Source organism: Silene latifolia, chromosome 6 (genome assembly GCF_048544455.1).
Source record: "Silene latifolia isolate original U9 population chromosome 6, ASM4854445v1, whole genome shotgun sequence".
In the NCBI taxonomy this organism is placed as follows: domain Eukaryota; kingdom Viridiplantae; phylum Streptophyta; class Magnoliopsida; order Caryophyllales; family Caryophyllaceae; genus Silene; species Silene latifolia.
Window position 1 is genome coordinate 30,586,360 of NC_133531.1, and position 21,040 is coordinate 30,607,399.

At 42.4% G+C, this 21,040-nt stretch overlaps 1 non-coding gene across 1 annotated transcript; it reads right to left on the reverse strand.

Annotated features, from left to right (window-relative positions):
* Positions 1-20,708: 20,708 nt before the first annotated feature.
* Positions 20,709-20,815, reverse strand: LOC141589197 (small nucleolar RNA R71). Its single transcript, XR_012520147.1, has one exon. It is a non-coding gene; the product is annotated as a small nucleolar RNA R71 (small nucleolar RNA).
* Between the last annotated feature and the right edge of the window lie 225 nt (positions 20,816-21,040).

Here is a 21,040-nt window from a genome sequence, read left to right on the forward strand (position 1 = left end):
GTAGCAGTCCAGATGCGACCATATTTCCCTGCCCTAAATGGATACTTTGTTAGGGAAGGAAGTCAAGAACTCCTTCACGGATTTCCCGAACCTTGGCACCACCTCGGAAGGAAGCTAGACGGAATCGAGATCTTTCACGATTGCTACTTCATTCCTCCAGAAACGGTTCCTACCGTCAAAGCACGTCAAGCACCTTGCTTAGACGAACAAGCTGTTAGTCTACTGTTTGGAGAAGATCGATTTGTTAGAGCCGCGCAGGATGAGATTATTACCATGATACTTCAAGACAACCACTTCAACCCTGCCGCGTTAATCACAGAAACAAACGCGAATCAGCAGAAAGGATGGAGAAAATCAATCAAGTGGACCAACAATCAAGGAAGACTCTTCAAGCTCACCACTGGAGAAGGAGAGATGTTTAAAGGAGAACCAGAAGACGTTGAATTCGAGTCAAAGTCAGAGTCGGAGTCAGAGTCGGAGTCTAGAGAAGTCACTAAGGAGTCTCCTCCTGTTGTCACCCCCATTCCCTTTATTTCTCCTAGCTTAGCCTCAAATAGTAACAGTAGTTCGGGAAATGCCCCAACAACTGTCCCTTTACCGCCGCTGACCACAGATCAGATGGCTTCTTTGTTTCAACTTTTCTCAAACTTTAATATGAATAAATCAGGTTCTGCTTACTCTTTGTGTTATCTTGAATGCAATTCTGTTTATGATGATACTGAGGATGACCCAGACCCAGACTCAATTGAGATACCTCCCTACATAGCCAAGGAAATACTACAAGAGGGGGAAGGGAGACCAGTAATAGAGAACACTCAACCCATTAACGTAGGAACCGAACTAGAACCCCAAGAACTTAGGATAGGGACAACCCTGAACCCTACCGAAAGGGCCAGTTTCATAGACCTCTTACACGAGTTCAAAGACGTTTTCGCTTAGTCCTACAAAGACATGCGAGGAATCGACAGGGATATCGCCGAACATAGAATCCCAATTAAGCCAGGTTTCAAGCCCGTAAAACAGAAGCTTCGTCGAATGAGGACAGAATGGGCTTTCAAGATTAAGGAAGAAGTCGATAAGCAATTCAAAGCCGGGTTCATCAAAGTTTCCGAGTACTCTGACTGGGTAGCCAACATAGTACCCGTACCAAAAAAGAATGGCAGAATCAGTGTTTGTGTTGATTTTAGAGACTTAAACAAATCAAGTCCTATAGATGACTTTCCTCTACCACATATCGACATATTGGTGGACAATACCGCAGATCACGCGTTACTATCCTTCATGGATGGGTACGCGGGTTACAACCAAATCAAGATGGCCATAGAAGACATGAATAAGACCGCCTTTGTCACTCAATGGGGAACCTATTGCTATACGGTTATGCCGTTTGGGTTAATCAACGCCGGAGCTACATATCAACGCACCGCAACCACACTCCTACATGACATGATGCACAAAGAAGTTGAGGTATACGTAGATGACATGATTGTCAAATCCAAGGATAGGGGCATATTGCGAACCTTCGCAAATTCTTCTTAAGGCTACGAAAGTACAACATGAGGCTCAATCCTCAGAAGTGCGCATTTGGAGTAACATCTGGCAAACTCCTGGGATACGTCGTTAGCCAACGAGGTGTAGAAATAGACCCTTCCAAAATCAAAGCTCTGATCGAAATGCCGCAACCTCAAACGGAGAAAGAAGTTAGAGGATTCCTGGGAAAAGTGCAATATATAAGTCGATTCATATCAAAACTCACCATGATCTGTGAACCTATCTTCAAAAAGCTCAAGAAAACAGATCACACTATGTGGGATGATGACTGTCAAATGGCGTTCGACCGAATCAAGGAGATATTAGCTAAACCACCCGTGCTCATGCCACCTCAACGAGATCAACCTCTTGGTTTATATCTCACAGTGACTGAAATAGCTATGAGCGCCATGCTAGCTCAAACCGTAGGAAAAGAGGAAAGGGCTATCTACTACCTTAGTAAGAAGTTCTTGGAGTACGAATGCAAATACTCACAACTCAAAAAGACATGTCTCGCTCTTGTGTGGGCAACGAAGAAGCTACGCCATTACATGCTTAGCTACTCCTTCAAAATATACTCCAAAATGGATTCGGTCAAATACCTCTTCGAGAAACCCGTCCTCAACGGACGATTAGCAAGATGGACATTGATGCTCTCAGAGTTCGATCTCAAATACGTGCCCCTGAAAGTTATAAAAGGGTGCGCCGTTGCCGAATTCTTTGCAGAAAACCCTATCAATGATGCACAAACAATAGATACGTGGTCATTTCCAGACGAGTATATACTCCAAACCGATGTGGACTCCTGGGAACCTCTACTTTGATGGAGCATCAAACTTAAGAGGATTTGGAATAGGAGTGTTAATCATTTCTCCTGAAGGTGAGCATACACCGATCTCTGTCAAACTCGACTTCGAGGTGACGAACAATGCTTTGCGAGAATCAAGCTTGTCTCATTGGACTACAGGCGGCAGTAAGCTTAGGCATTAAAAACCTCCGAGTGCATGGGGATTCGTCCCTGACATCAATCAAGTTACGGGATCTTGGAAAATCCGAAGCGAAAGCTTAGCACCTTATCACGCCAGAATAGAACAAGTCGCCCAATTCTTTGATCATGTGACCTATCTACACCTATCTCGGGAAGAAAATCAATTTGCGGATGCTCTTGCAAAACTCGCATCTTTTATTAATATGCCAGATGACATGGTGGAAATGCCTTTGTGTATCGAACGACGATCAGAGCCAGCTTATGTCCACTAAATCACCGATGAAGAGGAAATCACAGAGGAGCCTTGGTTCCAAGCAATCCTAAATTTCAAACTCAACGGTACCTATCCACTGGATATGGACAAAAGGGGACAACGTGCTATACGCCTACTAGCTTCCCAATACGTTCTCATGCAAGGAGAGTTATACAAAAGAATACCTCTTGGTGTAATCCTACGTTGCCTCGATCATTCACAGGCGCGGAAAGTAATGGAAGAAGTTCATGATGGAGAATGCGGTCCTCACACGAGTGGGCCCATGATGGCGAAGAAAATCACACGTTTGGGGTATTATTGGACCACAATGGAATCCGATTGCATCAAATACGTAAGACATTGCCACAACTGCCAAATCTTCGGGAATGTACAGCATGTCCCTCCTTCATTGCTCTATACGATGACATCTCCTTGGCCATTTTCTGCCTGGGGAATTGATATAATCGGGAAGATAACTCCGGCCGGAACAGGAGGTCACTGTTTCATTTTAGTGGCAATCGACTATTTCACCAAATGGGTAGAAGCAGCTTCCTACACTAGTCTCACAGCTAAAAACGTGGCAAAGTTCATACAAAGCAACATCATCTGTCGATACGGTTGCCCACATGAGATCATTAGTGATAATGGATCACATTTCCAAGCCGAGACTGAGCAATTGCTAGCCAAGTACAAAATTAGGCATCACCACTCTTTGCCTTATAGACCACAGACTAATGGCGCGGTAGAGGCGGCAAACAATAACGTTGTCACAATTCTCAAGAAAATGATTGACAACTATCGAGATTGGCCAAGCAAAATACCCTTTGCTTTGTGGGGATATCGCACATCAGTTAGGACGCCCACTGGGGCCACCCCTTTCTATTTGACCTACGGCATGGAAGCTGTATAGCCAGTCGAGTTAGAAATACCATCATTGCGTATCTTACTCGAAAGTCAAATCCCGAAAGCCGATTGGAAGAGGGATAGATACAAAGAACTCATCATCCTGGATGAACGTAGGCTACACGCCTTACATAATGTCCAAACATATCAAGCACGTATCAAACGAGCATTCAACAAAAGGGTCAAGCCAAGGAACATCAAGGAAGGAGATTTGGTACTCAAGTCGGTTAGAGCTCTTTTACCTATCGATCCACGGGGAAAATTCAAACCTAATTGGGCTGAGCCATTTCTAGTCAAGTCCATACTTCCAGGGGGTGCTGTTAGAATCACAGACCTAGATGGGAATGAATTTGCCAACCCGACAAACCTTGACCAACTAAAGCGGTATTATGCCTAGAATAAAACGCGCCTCGCGTAACCTCACGTGCCGCTCTTGTGGCACTAAATAAACGGCCCCCGGCCAAGCTGAAATAAGTTAATGTCACTCTGCTCTTGCATTTGGACAATTTGTCATCCTCATATCATCAAATAAACTAAATTTCACCTTAAGAGTAAGTAAAAAGCTCATGTTTATCTTCTAAGTTCATTACAAGCTCTTGCTTTGAATAATTATTCTTTTACATTTACTCGAACTACGCGCAAGGGTTTGATTTCATTTTTAAATGAATACGTAGGCAATCCTTCACAGGATACAACCCATTAATTTCAAAATGTAAATAGAAGGACATCTGCAATTGCATTTGGAATTCGACAAGAATAATAAATAGAAAATCACAACAGTTTCATAACCAATTAACCTCTTTTATTTCATTCATTTCTAATAATAATAATAATACGTTATATAATAATAATATTGCTAAAACAAAAATAAAAATAGGCTAGGATTCTAAAAACCCCACCTTCTTATTGCAATAATAATAATAATAATAATAAATAATAATAAAGACTTGGGCTATTCCTCCATCTTCCCTTTGCCCTTGTCATTTTTGTCATATTTCTTGTCACGACCTCGAGCCGGACGCTCCTGCGCCACTTCGGACCTAATCGCCAACGATCTTTCTCGAGGCCTAGCCTTCCCATTCATGTCAATCACTTTGTCCACGACAGGAGAGGTCTTCGGTTTCTTCGAAGGATGAACAACTCGAAACCCGGCTTCCTCCTCTCCCTCAGTCAGATACTTCTCTTTATCCTTTTCCACTTCGCGCACCTTGTAGTCAACGTGCTCGCGCTTCCTCAATCTCTCACGCTCCTCTGGAGTAGTAGCTTTCCTCCACCGCAGATAGGAGTCCGACACCCATAAGGCACTAACAGAAGAGTTCAAGAACCACACGTTCCTTTGAGCCCATTTAATGGCCCACTCCCTTCGGCTCTCAGTCGTAAGCGCCACGACAGTCTGCGGGACAGTGTCAAGCTTCGGGATCATCTGCTTCAGTCCAACCTGTCTCATCTGTGGGGTAATATCCGTATAATACCCTTAAATTAAAGGACTATAACGTAAATTTAATATGCAATTTATTGTCATAAACGAAAAACAACAATGAAACGATAAAGATTAAGAATCAACCTCGGGTCCTTTGTAGTGCGGCGTAAAGAACAGAAATCAACAGAGATTTCCTCCTAGTCGTTGCACCCAAAGACCGTCTGAGACTATGCCCTTGTGCTAGAAATGTATTCTCTAATTGCCTTGCAATATTGAGAGAATTGTTGTGAGTTTTCTTTCGATGTGAGATCTAGGTTTTAGAAGAAAATGTTTTCCAAAACCCTAGTTTGTGTAAAAATGAATTAGGTTCCAAAAATGAGAGAGGCTCTCCCTTTTTGTTTGGTTCGGCCGTGAGCTTCAAGAGGAGGGAGTGGGCTTTCCACTTCCTCCTTATTTTTAACTCGTGATCCGACATCATTTTCGCTAAATGTATATGACGCGGTTTTATTATAAATCGTCATCGGTTATCGGCTATTAAAATATCAACTAATAACTCGGATTAGTTGAAATATTAATACATGTCCGACAAAGACAATATTGTATAATTAATTCAATATACATTAATTAAATATAATCGTTTATATTTAATTTACGAATTAACTGTTTAATTCGCCTTAGCTCATTTTATTTAATCCGTATTAAATAAAATATCTCAACATCGCATTTTGACTAATTACTAGTCAAATAACTCGGACTAACTGCTTAGTCAATTTTCTGGCATCAACATGACTGTATTTTCATACCGTCACATCTCTCAAACGTATCCTATAGGTGTGACTTTTAGGGACCAGTTGGTCACCGCCATCTGTATGACAATAACGTCAAACTTATCTAGCAAGCCAACCGTTATTGATAAACGTGGACCAACTGATTATATTACAAAAGTATACCCTTTGATCCTTTTAGAGATTTTATAAGTCCTTGCACTAACTGTAAAGGACACTAGCCCCAACAAGCTCCCACTTGTCCGTACAAGTGTATGTGCAATGACGTTATCCGCACTAACTGGAGGACACAGCTCCAACAAACTCCCACTTGTCCGTACAAGTGTATGTGCGATAACCGATTCTCATATTCATTTAAAATTTCTCCCACTCAATGTAAAACAATTTGCAGATCTGGATCCGCAAAGGTCGTATTTTACAATCGATCTGTATCAAGAGTGGTTTCCCCGGCTAGAGAGTAACTCAACTGATAAAACGAATCTGTATTCGAGCATGGCCATGCATTTCGATTCTGACTCCTCGAGTGGCCCCGAGAAATATCGAGTACCTGATAAAGGCTGAATATTTCCTTCAACTCGACTCCTTCCGATCTAAGCAAGCATGAAATGACCCAGAAAAAAATCTACTTGGCCCCCTGTTACGGATGACCGTGAGAAAGAAACCAAAGTCACCCAAAATCTGCCTTAGTCTCAAGAGACAGTCGATAGTCAAAAGAATCGACTCTTAGGATCACCATGGAGGTCCTATCCACGACCAACAACGAATGTTATAAAACATTTAGGACTCCACGTCGATGTCACAATTGTGTCCTACGAGATATCCGTATAACTCGCCTCTGTGATTGGTCAGTCAACCGGTTGACTTATGGCTCGTTGAACCCACCATCAACCAACGTCACAAAATAATTGCCAGAGTTATCAGCTCATGTGGGCAATTAAGGACTAAAAATATAATGTTTGTTCAGTTCACTTTGTGGTGTTCAAAATTGTCGTACAATTCCACATGAAAAACAAAATATATAAATATCAAAACGATGATGTCGTATAGAGTACAAAAGAGAATGAATCTAATCCATAAAAGAGTACTACAACTCAGGAACACGTTTAATTCCCATGGAAATAACGTGCCCTTCATGCTTATCTTGTCGTAATGGTTTAGTGAGAGGATCTGCTATATTATCATCTGTAGCAATCTTTTCTATCACTACTTCCTTTTGCTCCACGTAATCTCGGATTAGATGAGCTTTCCGTTGTATATGTCTAGACGCGACATAGTACTCGGACTCAGTCGTAGAATCTGCTGTAACACTTTGTTTGGAACTCTTCCAGCTGACTGCATCGCCATTAAGAGTAAAAACGAATCCAGACTGAGATTTCGAGTCATCTCGATCCGTTTGAAAGCTAGCATCTGCGTAACCGGTTGCGCATAGCTTTTGATCGCCTCCATAAGTCAATGCCCAATCTTTAGTCCTCCGTAGGTACTTAAGAATGTTCTTGACAGCCATCCAATGTGATTCACCTGGATGTTGTTGGAATCGACTTGTCATACTCAATGCATATGCCACGTCTGGACGTGTGCATATCATGGCATACATGATTGATCCTATTGCCGAAGCATAAGGAATCCGGGTCATGCGCTCTTTCTCTTCCGGTGTCTCTGGTGCCTGAGATTTGCTCAAATGCACCCCTGGAGCCATAGGAAGAAACCCATTCTTGGAGTTAGTCATGCTGGTCTCTCTAGGATCTTGTCTATGTAAGACTCCTGACTGAGAGATAACATCCGACGTGATCTATCTCGATAGATACGGATGCCCAAAATTCTTTGTGCCTCACCCAGATCTTTCATCTGGAAATGGTTCTTCAACCATACTTTTACCGAAGTTAAGAGAGGTATGTCATTCCCAACCAGGAGTATGTCGTCAACATACAATATTAGGAAGACAATCTTGCTCCCACTCGACTTGATATATAGACATGGTTCCTCGACCGATCGAGTAAATCCATTTTCTTTTATCACTTGGTCGAAGCGATGATTCCAACTCCGAGATGCTTGCTTAAGTTCATAAATGGAACGCTTAAGCTTGCACACTTTCTTAGGATGTTCTGGATCGATGAAACCTTCGGGTTGTACCATGTACAACTCTTCCTCCAAAAAGCCGTTTAAGAAGGCGGTTTTCACATCCATCTGCCAAATTTCATAGTCATGAAAAGCGGCAATCGCTAAGATAATCCGAATGGAACGCAGCATGACTACGGGTGCAAAAATTTCATCGTAGTGCAAACCTGGCACTTGGGTGAAACCTTTAGCAACTAGTCGTGCTTTGTAGATATCTTGTTGACCTTCCACAGAATGCTTTATCTTGTAAAGCCATTTGCATTGAAGGGGACGAACCTTAGCAGGTAAGTCAACAAGATCCCACACGTTGTTCTCATACATGGAGTCCATCTCGGATTGCATGGCCTCAAGCCATAGCTTTGAGTCAGAACTAGTCATGGCACCTTTATAGGTTGCGGGTTCACTACTCGTTAAGAGTAGAATGTCATCTATGTCATGTTCCTCGACCATACCAATGTATCTGTCCGGAGGAATAGAGACTCTTCCCGACCTCCTAGGTTCCTCAGGAATATTAACCGCAGCCGGGATTGAAGGAATTGGTTCCTCCAATGGTTGCTCGGTACTTGGTTCTGGAATCTCCGATAGTTCGAAGGTTCTATCACTCTTTGCATTCTCGAGAAATTCCTTCTCTAAGAATGTCGCACTAGCCGCAACAAATACACGTTGTTCGGTTGGCGAATAAAAGTAATGACCAAGTGTTCCTTTAGGATAACCTATAAAGTATGTCTTGACCGATCGCGGGCCGAGCTTATCCTCGTGTCTCCACTTGACATAAGCCTCGCAGCCCCAAACCCGTGTAAAGGACAAGTTAGGGACCGTTCCCTTCCATAGTTCATATGGAGTCTTGTCAACAGCTTTAGACGGACTTCGGTTAAGTATTAGAGCGGCTGACAATAGAGCATAACCCCATAATGAGTCAGGCAACACGGTGTGACTCATCATGGATTGAACCATATCAAGTAGTGTTCGATTTCTCCGTTCGGACACACCATTCAGCTTAGGTGTTCCAGGTGGAGTTAACTGTAAGGCAATCCCACAGTCCTTAAGGTGTTGATCAAACTCGTGAGAAAGATACTCGCCACCACGATCTGAACGTAATGTTTTAATCTTTCTACCCAGTAGGTTCTGTACCCTATTCTGGTATTCTTTGAATTTCTCAAAAGATTCACTTTTGTGCTTCATTAAGTAGACATAGCCATATCTACTCAAATCGTCCGTGAAAGTGATTAAATACCTATAGCCTTCTCGTGCGGTGATTGACATAGGTCCACATACATCCGTGTGTATGAGTCCTAATAGGTCAGCAGCGCGCATTCCAACACCTTTGAAGGAAATTCGAGTCATCTTACCGATGAGACATGATTCACACGTGCCAAATGATTGAAAATCAAAGGCCGAGATAGCTCCATTTTTGATGAGCTGTTTTACGCGTTTCTCATTAATGTGTCCCATACGGCGATTACCATAGATACGTTTGATCTTTGTCACCAACCTTTAACTTTTTATTCATTACGTGTAATATTTCTGGTCCGATCTAAAACATAAATTCCGTTCATGGAGACCGCCTTGCCATAAATCATATCGTGTAATGAGAAAATGCAAGTATTATTCTCTATTACAAATGAAAAACCAAGTTTGTCAAGTGCGAAAGCGAAATAATGTTCTTAGAAAGACTGGGTACATAATAGCAGTTATATAAAAATAACTCAAATCCGCTAGGAAGCTGGATCACGTATGTTCCCCACCGAGACGGCGCCACTCGTGCTCCATTCCCGACACGCAGGTCCACCTCACCCTTTACGAGGGGTTCGATGTTTCGGAGCCCCTGCACATGATTACACAGATGAGAACCACAACCAGTATCTAGTACCCAAGTTCCGTAACTTGCGTGGTTGATCTCAATCATATGAATAAAAGTAGAAGAAGAAGACATACCAACAGGTTTAACGCGACCTGCCTTTATGTCCTCATGGTATACAGGACATGTACGCCTCCAATGCCCAAACTTGTGGCAATGGTGACACTCCATGTTACCATCCTTGCTCTTTGTCGCGCCTGATGAGGTGCTCGACTCACCAGGCCCACTCTTACCTGAACCCGACTTCTTAAACTTCGCCTTACCTACTGCTAGGTCTGCTTTAGCTTTGCCCTTACCCTTGCCCTTGTTTGACACAACGAGAACATCCTGTTTCAGGCTCCCACTAAACTTCATGTCCTTCTCGGTCTGTACGAGAAGGGAGTGTAGTGCGTGAGGACTTTTCTTCAAATCATTCATATAGTAATTGGCTCTAAAGAGCGCAAAACCATCGTGGAGTGAATGAAGCATGCGGTCAATCACAATGTTCTCGCTGATTTTACAATCAAGCGTCTCCAGTTTCTCGACATTCTCAATCATGCCGAGAATGTCTGGGCTAACCGGTTGGCCCTTCTGGAGTTTCGCCTCAAAGAAGCGAGTGGTAAGCTCATAGGTCACGATTCTCGGTGCTTTCGAGAATTCCCTAGTGAGTGTGGTGAAAATCTTGTTTGCACCCTGGGCTATGAAGCGTTTTTGCAAATTGGGTTCCATTGCAAAAATGAGTACGTTTTTAATCGCACCCGCTTCCATGACGAAATCGCTATACTTGGCGATCTCGTTAGCATTAGCATTGGGACCTGGGCTTGGCGGGATGGGCTCAGTCAGATATTTGAGCTTCCCGTCAGAAATGGCAGCATTCCGTAATGCCGCCTCCCATTCCGCGAAGTTTGATCCATCATTCTTCAGTCGAGTAGACTGATTCATCTGATTCATGAAGATCCGAAGCCAGGACTCACGGTCCAATGTGGCACTTGGCATTGGGTCGTTAAAAGGACCAGCCATTTCGTTATTAGCAGTTTAAATGTTCGTGTTCTACACTGAAAAAGAAAGGAAAACAAAAACGAAATAAGCAACTCATCGAGGTGATTTAAGTCTATTTAAAAAATATTTTAACGTGTAAACTCTCGCACTTGCATAATTGATCTCCCTCAAGAATAATACAAGTGATCCCAAGACTCAATTTCCGTAAATTGATAAGCCAACTGTTTAGCTAGTTCTTCCGTAAGAACTCTTGGTCGATAGATTTCCGTAAATCCTATCTATAGTCCACCATAATCACAGGATCGTACGAGTGACCATAGTGTTGAGATAAAATAGGTCAATCAGTTCCAACTTACCCGACGTAGAAGGGGTCATATTATGCCTACCGACGAAGAAGGGACTCATTGGAGTTTGACCTATAAAGACTATTCTCAATTTTGGTTTATACGAGGAAGATCCCATCAACTTAGTTTTAATTCATTTTAAGTGAACGAAAAACTAGCAACTGCGTGAATGAATTAATTTGGGTGATGGCTTAAAAATGATCGTGTGACATAAAAATGTCATAGAAAACTAACGCGTGACCTCTACATGAGTCAGTTTTCATGGAAATATTAGGTGGTTTGGTTTTAGGCGGAATATGATGCAAATTATCGTTACAGAAATAAAAGAATGCAAAACGTAAATAAAAAATCCTAGTGTGGCCTATCCTAGTAAAAAGAACATAATACAACTTTGGAATCCACCGTTGGACCCGAGAAGCTTGTCTTGATGTTCCATCTTTGTCCATGTAGCGGGAGTGAGCATCCGATCTCCATCTTTGGTCTTCTCAAAATTACAATTAAAATTTACAAAAATAAACCTATTTACATTCTAAATAAAAACTGTAATTACAAGTGAAAAATCCAAAACGGAGATACGAGATCTCAAAATACCACCAAGACCGTGTTCCATCATTACGGTAACACGTTCTACTAAGGCCACACTAAGTTACAACCGTTTGTAAAATAAATAAATACGTAATAAAAGCATTCAAAACATTCAAAAAAACGATAAATAAAATGCATCAACTAAAATAAAATTTATTCGTGACATAATTCCGTAATTATGTTAAATTTATCCAAACCACCAAAGATAATTAAAATCATGTGATAAAACCGCTTCTATCAGTTTAATTTTAATTCATCATAATCCGTTACTTTAAATGCTTTAAAATAACTAAATGGTACGTGAGTGAACCGTTTCACTATCAAGCGAATGCACAAAATCCGTATTGTACACATTTTGGCCGGAAAAAAAAAATTTAGAACAAAAAAAAATTCTAGCCGTGGCCAAAAAAGGAAAAACACGAATTTTTTTTTTTTATTTTCCAGCGGGTTTTGCCGAGAGCAAAGAGAGCAAAAAAAAATTTCAGCGGCTCAAATTTACATAGCTCGGCCAAAACCAAACAAAATCGATTTGACAAAAAACCCAATTGCAATTTAAACCTAATCCGTATAGAAGTAAATCTACAATTGTCAAAACTTTAACATATTGCAATAATAACCGTTTATAATAACAATATGCAAAATCAAATCGAAAACAAAAACAATCGATCAAGACACTGCAGTACTCGATCGACTGAACAGTTCGGCCGACTGTTTACAACAGAAACAGACGAGAAAACACGGGAAAAAAAGAAACAGCCGTGTACAGCAGCATGTCACGGTTTTCAAGAAATAAAAAAACAGAAAACAGCCGTGAGCATGTCAGTTCGGCCGAACGGTATTCAAGGCAAAAAAAAAATTATCGATTCAAATCGTTTTATGAAAATCACATAGAAAAATTTACGTGGCCTCGCTCTGATACCACTTGTGGGGTAATATCCGTATAATACCCTTAAATTAAAGGACTATAACGTAAATTTAATATGCAATTTATTGTCATAAACGAAAAACAACAATGAAACGATAAAGATTAAGAATCAACCTCGGGTCCTTTGTAGTGCGGCGTAAAGAACAGAAATCAACAGAGATTTCCTCCTAGTCGTTGCACCCAAGACCGTCTGAGACTATGCCCTTGTGCTAGAAATGTATTCTCTATTTGCCTTGCAATATTGAGAGAATTGTTGTGAGTTTTCTTTCGATGTGAGATCTAGGTTTTAGAAGAAAATGTTTTCCAAAACCCTAGTTTGTGTAAAAATGAATTAGGTTCCAAAAATGAGAGAGGCTCTCCCTTTTTGTTTGGTTCGGCCGTGAGCTTCAAGAGGAGGGAGTGAGCTTTCCACTTCCTCCTTATTTTTAACTCGTGATCCGACATCATTTTCGCTAAATGTATATGACGCGGTTTTATTATAAATCGTCGTCGGTTATCGGCTATTAAAATATCAACTAATAACTCGGATTAGTTGAAATATTAATACATGTCCGACAAAGACAATATTGTATAATTAATTCAATATACATTAATTAAATATAATCGTTTATATTTAATTTACGAATTAATCTTATTTAATTCGCCTTAGCCCATTTTATTTAATCCGTATTAAATAAAATATCTCAACATCGCATTTTGACTAATTACTAGTCAAATAACTCGGACTAACTGCTTAGTCAATTTTCTGGCATCAACATGACTGTATTTTCATACCGTCACATCTCTCAAACGTATCCTATAGGTGTGAATTTTAGGGACCAGTTGATCACCGCCATCTGTATGACAATAACGTCAAACTTATCTAGCAAGCCAACCGTTATTGATAAACGTGGACCAACTGATTATATTACAAAAGTATACCCTTTGATCCTTTTAGAGATTTTATAAGTCCTTGCACTAACTGTAAAGGACACTAGCCCCAACATCACCAGCCTCTCCGGGAAGATGCATGCCATGAATTCCAAGCCAGGGATGCGCACAGATCGGGTAGGATCCAAGGAAGATACTCCAGTGACAGATTTGAGATGCCACCACGGTACAACCCATCTAATCAAGGGGCCATCGTCACTCTTCGCTTTGTTTTCCCGAATTGCGGACCCGAGTGAAGTCCACCATATAAAGCCTGGTCCTCATTGCAATCGAGCGAGCATGATAAGAAGGAACATGAACTGGGGGCTCGATCAATCGAAGGCGCTCCATAAGCCAGACCTGCCAAAAGCGGGTATTATTAAAAAAAAAAAAGAAAAAAAAACGAAACAAAAAGAAAGAAAAAAGAAAGAGAGAAAAAGAAAAGTGTTCTTTTACCTGCAGAATAACGGGACTTCCCAAATAAGGTAGGTCGCGATTGGATTTCCTGTTATCCAAACCCAATAAGATCTCTCCTAAGCATAAACAGGCTGGGCTCCTGCGCAGTTCCATTTGTTCAACTAGGCCCAGGAGACGGGGATCACCTCTCAAATCTTCATCAACATGCCCTGGAAGGACATATACATGTAACAAGCAAAACCCAAAAGCCCTTCGCCTTGCAACATAAGAGACGGTGGAGTCGGCCTTGTTAATGAATCGGTCAATAAAGTCCAACATTCGCACTCCTTTCGAGGTCACTAGACGGTCCACCTCAATTCTTGTCAATCCAAGCAAGTCTCTAAATTTGTTCTTATACCTTTGTGAAGTAGAAGGAATAGCAGACAAGTGTTCTGGGTCCCACCCACCGATCGCGGCAATTTCTTCAGGAAACGGGCAAATGTCACCTCCGGGGAAAGCAAAAACATGATAATTCGGGTCCCAATAATCAAGACAAGCATCTAGGAATGGTTTGACCACCTTGATAAGCTTCAAGCTCAAAATGATCCAAGATTATAAGCACCCATGTCGTGTTTCTCCATGTTGGAAAACTCGTTGGTCCACTCTTTTAGACGAATCTCTAAAGTATTCATGATGAAGGATTATTTTGAGGACTTTATGTAATAAGACGAGGAAGAGACGGAAGAATTGTGTGAATAAAACCTCTATTGACGTCTCTATTTATACTAAAATCTATTTCCTAAAATCCGCCAAGACGGAAACACCGGGGAACAGGCGCAGCACCTGTTGCGCCTCTTCAAAGGGACGCAGCTCCTGCTGCGCCTCTTCCTCAGCAGTGGTTCTGTGAATTTCCGCGTTGGATCTTTCCTAAATTCCTTAACGAATAATTTCCTATTCATACGGGTTATTATTTTGGTAAATACGTGAAAATTACCATAATTCGTGTTTCCTAATTTCGCGGATGCGTATTTTGAGGCAATATCAACATTTTTCGTCATTTTAACACACTTACATATTTCTTTCTATTTTCTTCCTTTTTAGGAAATCAAACTTATGTGCTTCTTTTTATTTATTTCTTTTTTCGGGAATCATTTCGCTCTCGTCCCACGTTACATTTCTAACTTATAGATTTCTATTTTTTTCATTTTTTTGGGGGTAACCCTCCCTACCGTCCGGTCATTTTCGGCAAAATTTTTGCATTTTTTTGCATTTTTTTGCACTTTTGAGTCAGTCGTTTTGCGCTAATTTAGGCCATACATCATCAAATATATGTTTTACGTGAACTTCTATGTAAATTTCGGCAGCATGACGGCGTAAACCGTCATCTACCAAACCTGTTCAAAGCTAACCTGCAGGTACAAGCAACACAACCCAGCAGCAAAGGACTCAGGCCATCATATACAACCAAAAAGGGATATGTACAACAAACTGGGGGCTCGAGCCCCAAGCAAAATCCAAAATGTCCAAAATGTAGGTCCTTAAATGTACAAATGTGCAAGATACAGCCAACAAAAACAAACAACAACAAAGCTACTACTGGTCGCCGCCTAACTCCGCAACTCTCGCCTCGAGAGCAGCAACCTCGGCGTCGCAAACCTCGAGCTCCCTCAGCAAACGAGCTGTCTCCTCCCGAGACCGGACAAGCTCTCGCTCCAGCTCACGCTCCCTCTGCAAGCAACAAAATTGGCTCATGTCAATCATTTCAAACAATCATAAGAAAATAAGAAAATTCAAAAATGACGAAAGGTTCATACCTGACGACCTCGACCGCCGACAAGTGCCTCGACGGCGGAGCTTCATGCACCGGTTGGCCACCCTCCATAACGCCACAAACCGGGATGGCGCAACCTGCATTTTCAAAAAAAGAAGTTCTTAATAATTGGATAAGTTCAATCAAACGTGTTCTTACACAAAAATCATACAAATTAGAGGCTCACCCTCCGAATCAGATGCTGCCATTCATCCAAGCCAAAGATCCGTCACGCCCACGTCAAAGTCACGCGGCTCGGAGATCGTCGTCCCTGCACGGTCGCGTCGGTGTACTCGAGGGTCTCGGGGTACTCTGGGGGCTCGATGCCCGCCGCCTCGACCTCCTGCAAAGCCAAATGATTCTCATTAATCGGTGATCTTTCATCATATTCTCAAAAATCAAAAATAAAGAAGGATAAAAGCACTTACCACAACCGGCCAGTACGCCAACCTCCCGTAGAGGAACGCCGAGTAGTCCTCACCAGGAAGAAGGAGGGCGTCACCACCGACACCAGCCAAGCCAGCCTCCCTCTCAGCCTCAGAAGGCTCCCTGAACATCGTCCTAGGAGGATCAATGGGAACCGTCAAGACATCCCGAGAGCATTGACGAGCCAAGCGCTTACCCAAGTACCACACAGGACCCATCGACGTCCTCAACAGTAACCAGCTCGAGCTCCTAGGTCGAAGGACCTCGGCCACAAAGGGAGGAGCGCCAGCGTACTCCGCCCAAGGCCTGGGCACCCACTGGGAAAAGACAAGCAAGAAATCATTCTTATGATCGGTAAAAAAGTAATAAAGAAACAAAACGAATATAAGTGAGATGCTCACGCTGTCCAGCTGAAGAGCGTTCACGTCCCGCCGGTAGACACCGTGAGAGGAGCGCTTGCTCCTCGTACGACACATCACCCAATCCCTCACAACGGGATATGCCTTCTCCAGCGGCTCCGTCCTCTTGGGCGAGAGGCTCGGAAAGTAGGAGTACACCCACGCCTGTGAAGCAAGATAGTCAATAACGATCTTTCGTAATTCGATAAGGAAAGGAAGTTATTATTAGTCCAAATGAAGGTTCATACCTCCAACAGTAGTCCAGGTCCGACAGCACCAGGAGAAGTCCCCTTCTCCATCAACTCCGGACGAACCATGGCCTTCATGAAGCGGATGAGGACCGCAAAACCAGCAGTGACCCAGTCCCAATGCCCTAGGGAGCTCAGGTCAGAAAGAAAGGGAAGAAGCTTCGTCGACAGCCTCTCTCCCTTGTCTCCGAGGTAGATCGAAGACAGAAACCACCAAAGCCACAAGCGGGCCCTCTGCTCAGCTGTACAAGGAGGAGAAGCCGTCTCTCTCCCATCGATCACCACCAGCGCCGAGGTCTTCCCCGCAAAGTAGTCTCGGACATAAGAACTAGGCACCAAACCAGGCAATGTAACAGCCTTCGGCGCCAAGTTCCAGCCGATCGACCTCCTAGCCTCGGCCGAGTCCACCCTCATGGCAGTCTCCGGCCACTCCACCACCTCAGTCCCACACGGCAGCCCAGAGATCATGCTGTAGTCTTCCAACGTGACTCCCACCTCACCAAAAGGCATGTGAAAAGTAGAAGTCGTATCCCAGAATCGGTCCAAGAAAGCGCGGACCAGGCTAAGGTTACCCCGCAACTTCCTCTTCGCGATATCCCTCCAAGCCTGCACCAGGGCGCCGAACGCTTCCCGCTCGATCATGGCCCGCTCCTCCGCCAACAACCTCTCGTAGCACTCCATAGCCGTCGTGTAGCCCGAGAACGATCTGATGTTCCCAGCCTCCTATTGTGATTTGAAACAAAAGCTATATTTAGTTTGAATGAAATTGGAGAAAATGAAACGAAAGAATATGAGTGATGAGTAATGAATTCAAGGTTACCAAGCTCTTCACCGTCCTATAGGACAGGTGACCCTCCGCAGCCCAAAGCAAGTGCCTGCTATCCCAGGTCTCAGCCCATGTAGGTGCTTCCCTCAGCTGGCGACCTCCTCGCCCCACGTTGGCCCGTCTCGGGGCCTCCTCCTCCTCAACAACCTCCTCCTCAAGGATCTCGTCCTCAGCAACCTTCCCGACTGCCCTAGCCGCAGCAAAAGCCTCCTCGAGAGCTCGAGAAGCGTCAACAGCAGTGTCTTTCTCTATGGGAGCTCTCCCAGAATTAGAAGCCTCGTCACCTACAAAATTAAGGCATATTTAGGCCGCGTCAAGTGACGACAAGCCTTGATTAGGGGATTTCCGAGTTTTTAGACGCCCGAAGTCGCTCTTTTCTCGCCATCTTTGGCCGTATTCCCACAAACCCGATCACTCATATGGTAATTTGAGTTAAGTCAAGCCTAAGTTGAAGCCTACTCATGGGTTCGAGTCGAAATTTCGGCAGCATTTCGTTATAACGGCGATTATTGATGTGACCATAATTAGAGCATATTTAGTCCCCGAATTAGCCTTGTTCCCATGCTTTTTAGTGCATATTTGGGTCATTTATTGTCTTTAGTCCTTTTTTTTGCATATTCTTTGAGGTTTTGTGTCCTTGGTAGGAAAGGAGTGCAAACCTTGCATTTTCACGGCAAAATGAAGCTAAATTGATTGAATTCAATGACCAAGCATCAAAGAGAAGACAAGATTAGAAGGCCTTTGTACATACTATAGTAGATGAGCAATGATGAGAAAATATCCTTGCATCCCCGAGGAAATCCTCAAGGATTTTATGAAGAAAAAGGAAGAAAAGAAGAAAGAAAGAAGCTGTAAGACAATCCGAGCGGATTGTCCACAAGACGCCCGTCCAGCAGCCACAATCCGAGCGTCTTCCCCCTGTGGACGCCCGTCCAAAACACCCCAAATCCGCCCGTCTTCCACATCTGGACGCCCGTCCAGAGTCACCAGAATCCGCCCGTCCCGTGCCCTGGACGCCCGGATTCTCTAACAACTATTTCGTCTTCTACAAGCTTCAAGGAAAGATGCGCATATTTTTCTAAGACCAGCGAAAAGGAGACCGGAGTTTCCCTAGAGACCGGCGATTCCTCAAGGACTTAAATCGTCATTTAAGCCCTTAGTAAACCCTAATTTATGTAACTAATCCCCACTATAAATACCCCATCAGGCTAATTAGAAGAGCATGTTCTTCTTAGCAATCTCTAGTGTAGTTAATATCAATCAAATCTCTCTTTAATCTTGTAATCAACATTTAATCAAGTTTTAATACAAGTTTCATTTCCTTAATCTCTCTCTCTTGTTCATCCTTTACTTTAGGTAATTGAAGATTATTTGGGTTATTATTGGGAGATTGACAACCTTCCAATCTATCATCAAGTACTTCTATTATTCTTTGCTTTATTATTGGAATCATTAATAGGTATAATTCTCTTAATCCCTTTTTAATTATTGCTAATTATCTTCATTTATTCATCATGTTTCACTTTGTTGGTATGATTGACAACCTTGCTAGCATGTTCAACATGATAATGAGTGAGTAGTTTCCTTAGCTAGGGTTAATGGGTAATTTGGGGAAACCAACATGGGGGATGATTCATGCTTAAGTTAATATGTTTTCATAGTTTATTTGCTTGCTTGTTGTGATCTCAACTTATGCACATGTTATGTTTGATGAAATGCGAGCCTATGAATCCTTGCATTTTTTACCCATCACCTATCTTTTCAATGAGACTTGTAAGACATAAACCAACTCGAGTCTCATTAGACCATGCATATAGTTGAGTAGAGAAGATTAAGTCGACTTGTAGGTGTTGTACAATCTAATCGATTCGGCTCCGGGACCCAAACTTTCCTAGGATTGTAAGATATAAACCAACTCGATCCATCACAACAATAATTGCTTGCTTATAATTTGAGAATATGTTTGTATTATCAATTCCCATGAATACCCTATGACCCCATGACACCCTAGTGCCTTTTATCAATTGTTTACATCCCTTTTTAATCATCTTGCTTGTTTACTTTCATTGCTATTTAGTTTAGTGATCTTCTACTTCAAACCCCAAATTGTGACACCCTTAGACACCACTTGTTGCAATAGAAAATCTCATCTCAATTCCCGTCCCTTGGGATCCGACCTTTACTTGCCTCTTTACTAATTGTAGAGTTGTTTTTGAAGTTATAAATTGTGTTTTGGTCTAGGTGCTCCTAACGACAAGTACTGAAAACTAAACCTCCTCGAGAGTCCGACCAAAAATGGCGCCGTTGCCGGGGACGGTGTTAACTTGATTTAGATTTTCTTATATTGTTATTAGTTGTGTATTTCTTTGCCTTGTGGAAGTAAAACTCCTCAAGGTTTGTTCTAATTATTTTCGAGTTGTTTGATATTTTGCATGTCTAGAAGATCACAAGATAACTTGTTACCCTTTGATCACGAAATTGAAAGGACTTTGACAACCAATAGAAGACTTGCTAGGAGAACTTTGAGAGGTATTGGTGAGGTTGTAGATATTCAACCAAACACTATTGAGTTCATCAACCCTTTTGCAAGAGAAGGTGAGGAGAACCCAACACAAAATCCAACACAAAATCAACCCACAATGCCTAAATTTTCATCACATTCCGTACCAACCGAGGAGAACCTACCCAATGGTACTCCCACACCACAACACTTAACCGGAAATTTTATTGCCAAATCCGCATTTATCCAATTAGTCGAAAGAAGCCAATTTGAGGGGATGCCTAGTGAAGACCCCCACTCTCACATGGAGACTTTTTGTGACTATTGTGATGCGATATCACAAACCGGTGTAACTCAAGACCAAATTCGATGGGTCTTATTTCCTTTTTCTCTAATTGGCACCGCAAAACAATGGTTGAAAGGCCTTGATAAGGCTACTCTCGGAATTGATTCTTGGAAGAAATTGGCTCTAGCTTTCTACAAAAAGTTCTATCCACCGGAAAAGACTAACATGCTAAGAGCTCAAATTACAGGCTTTAAGCAAAGAGATGAAGAATCTTTGTATGAAGCTTGGGAACGATTCAAGGGAATTTGTCGCTCATGTCCTCACCATGGACTTAGCGAGTGGTTCTTGGTACAACAATTTTGGAACGGTCTTTATGAAGACTCAAGAAATATTCTCAACAAGGAATCAAATGGAATGTTCACCGAAGTTGACGACAATCAAACTTGGAACAAAATTGAGGAAATGGCGGTCCATAATTCACAATATAGTAGACCTCGCAAGGCTACTAGAGGAGGAAAGCATGAAGTGGACTCTATTACTCAATTGGATGCTCAACT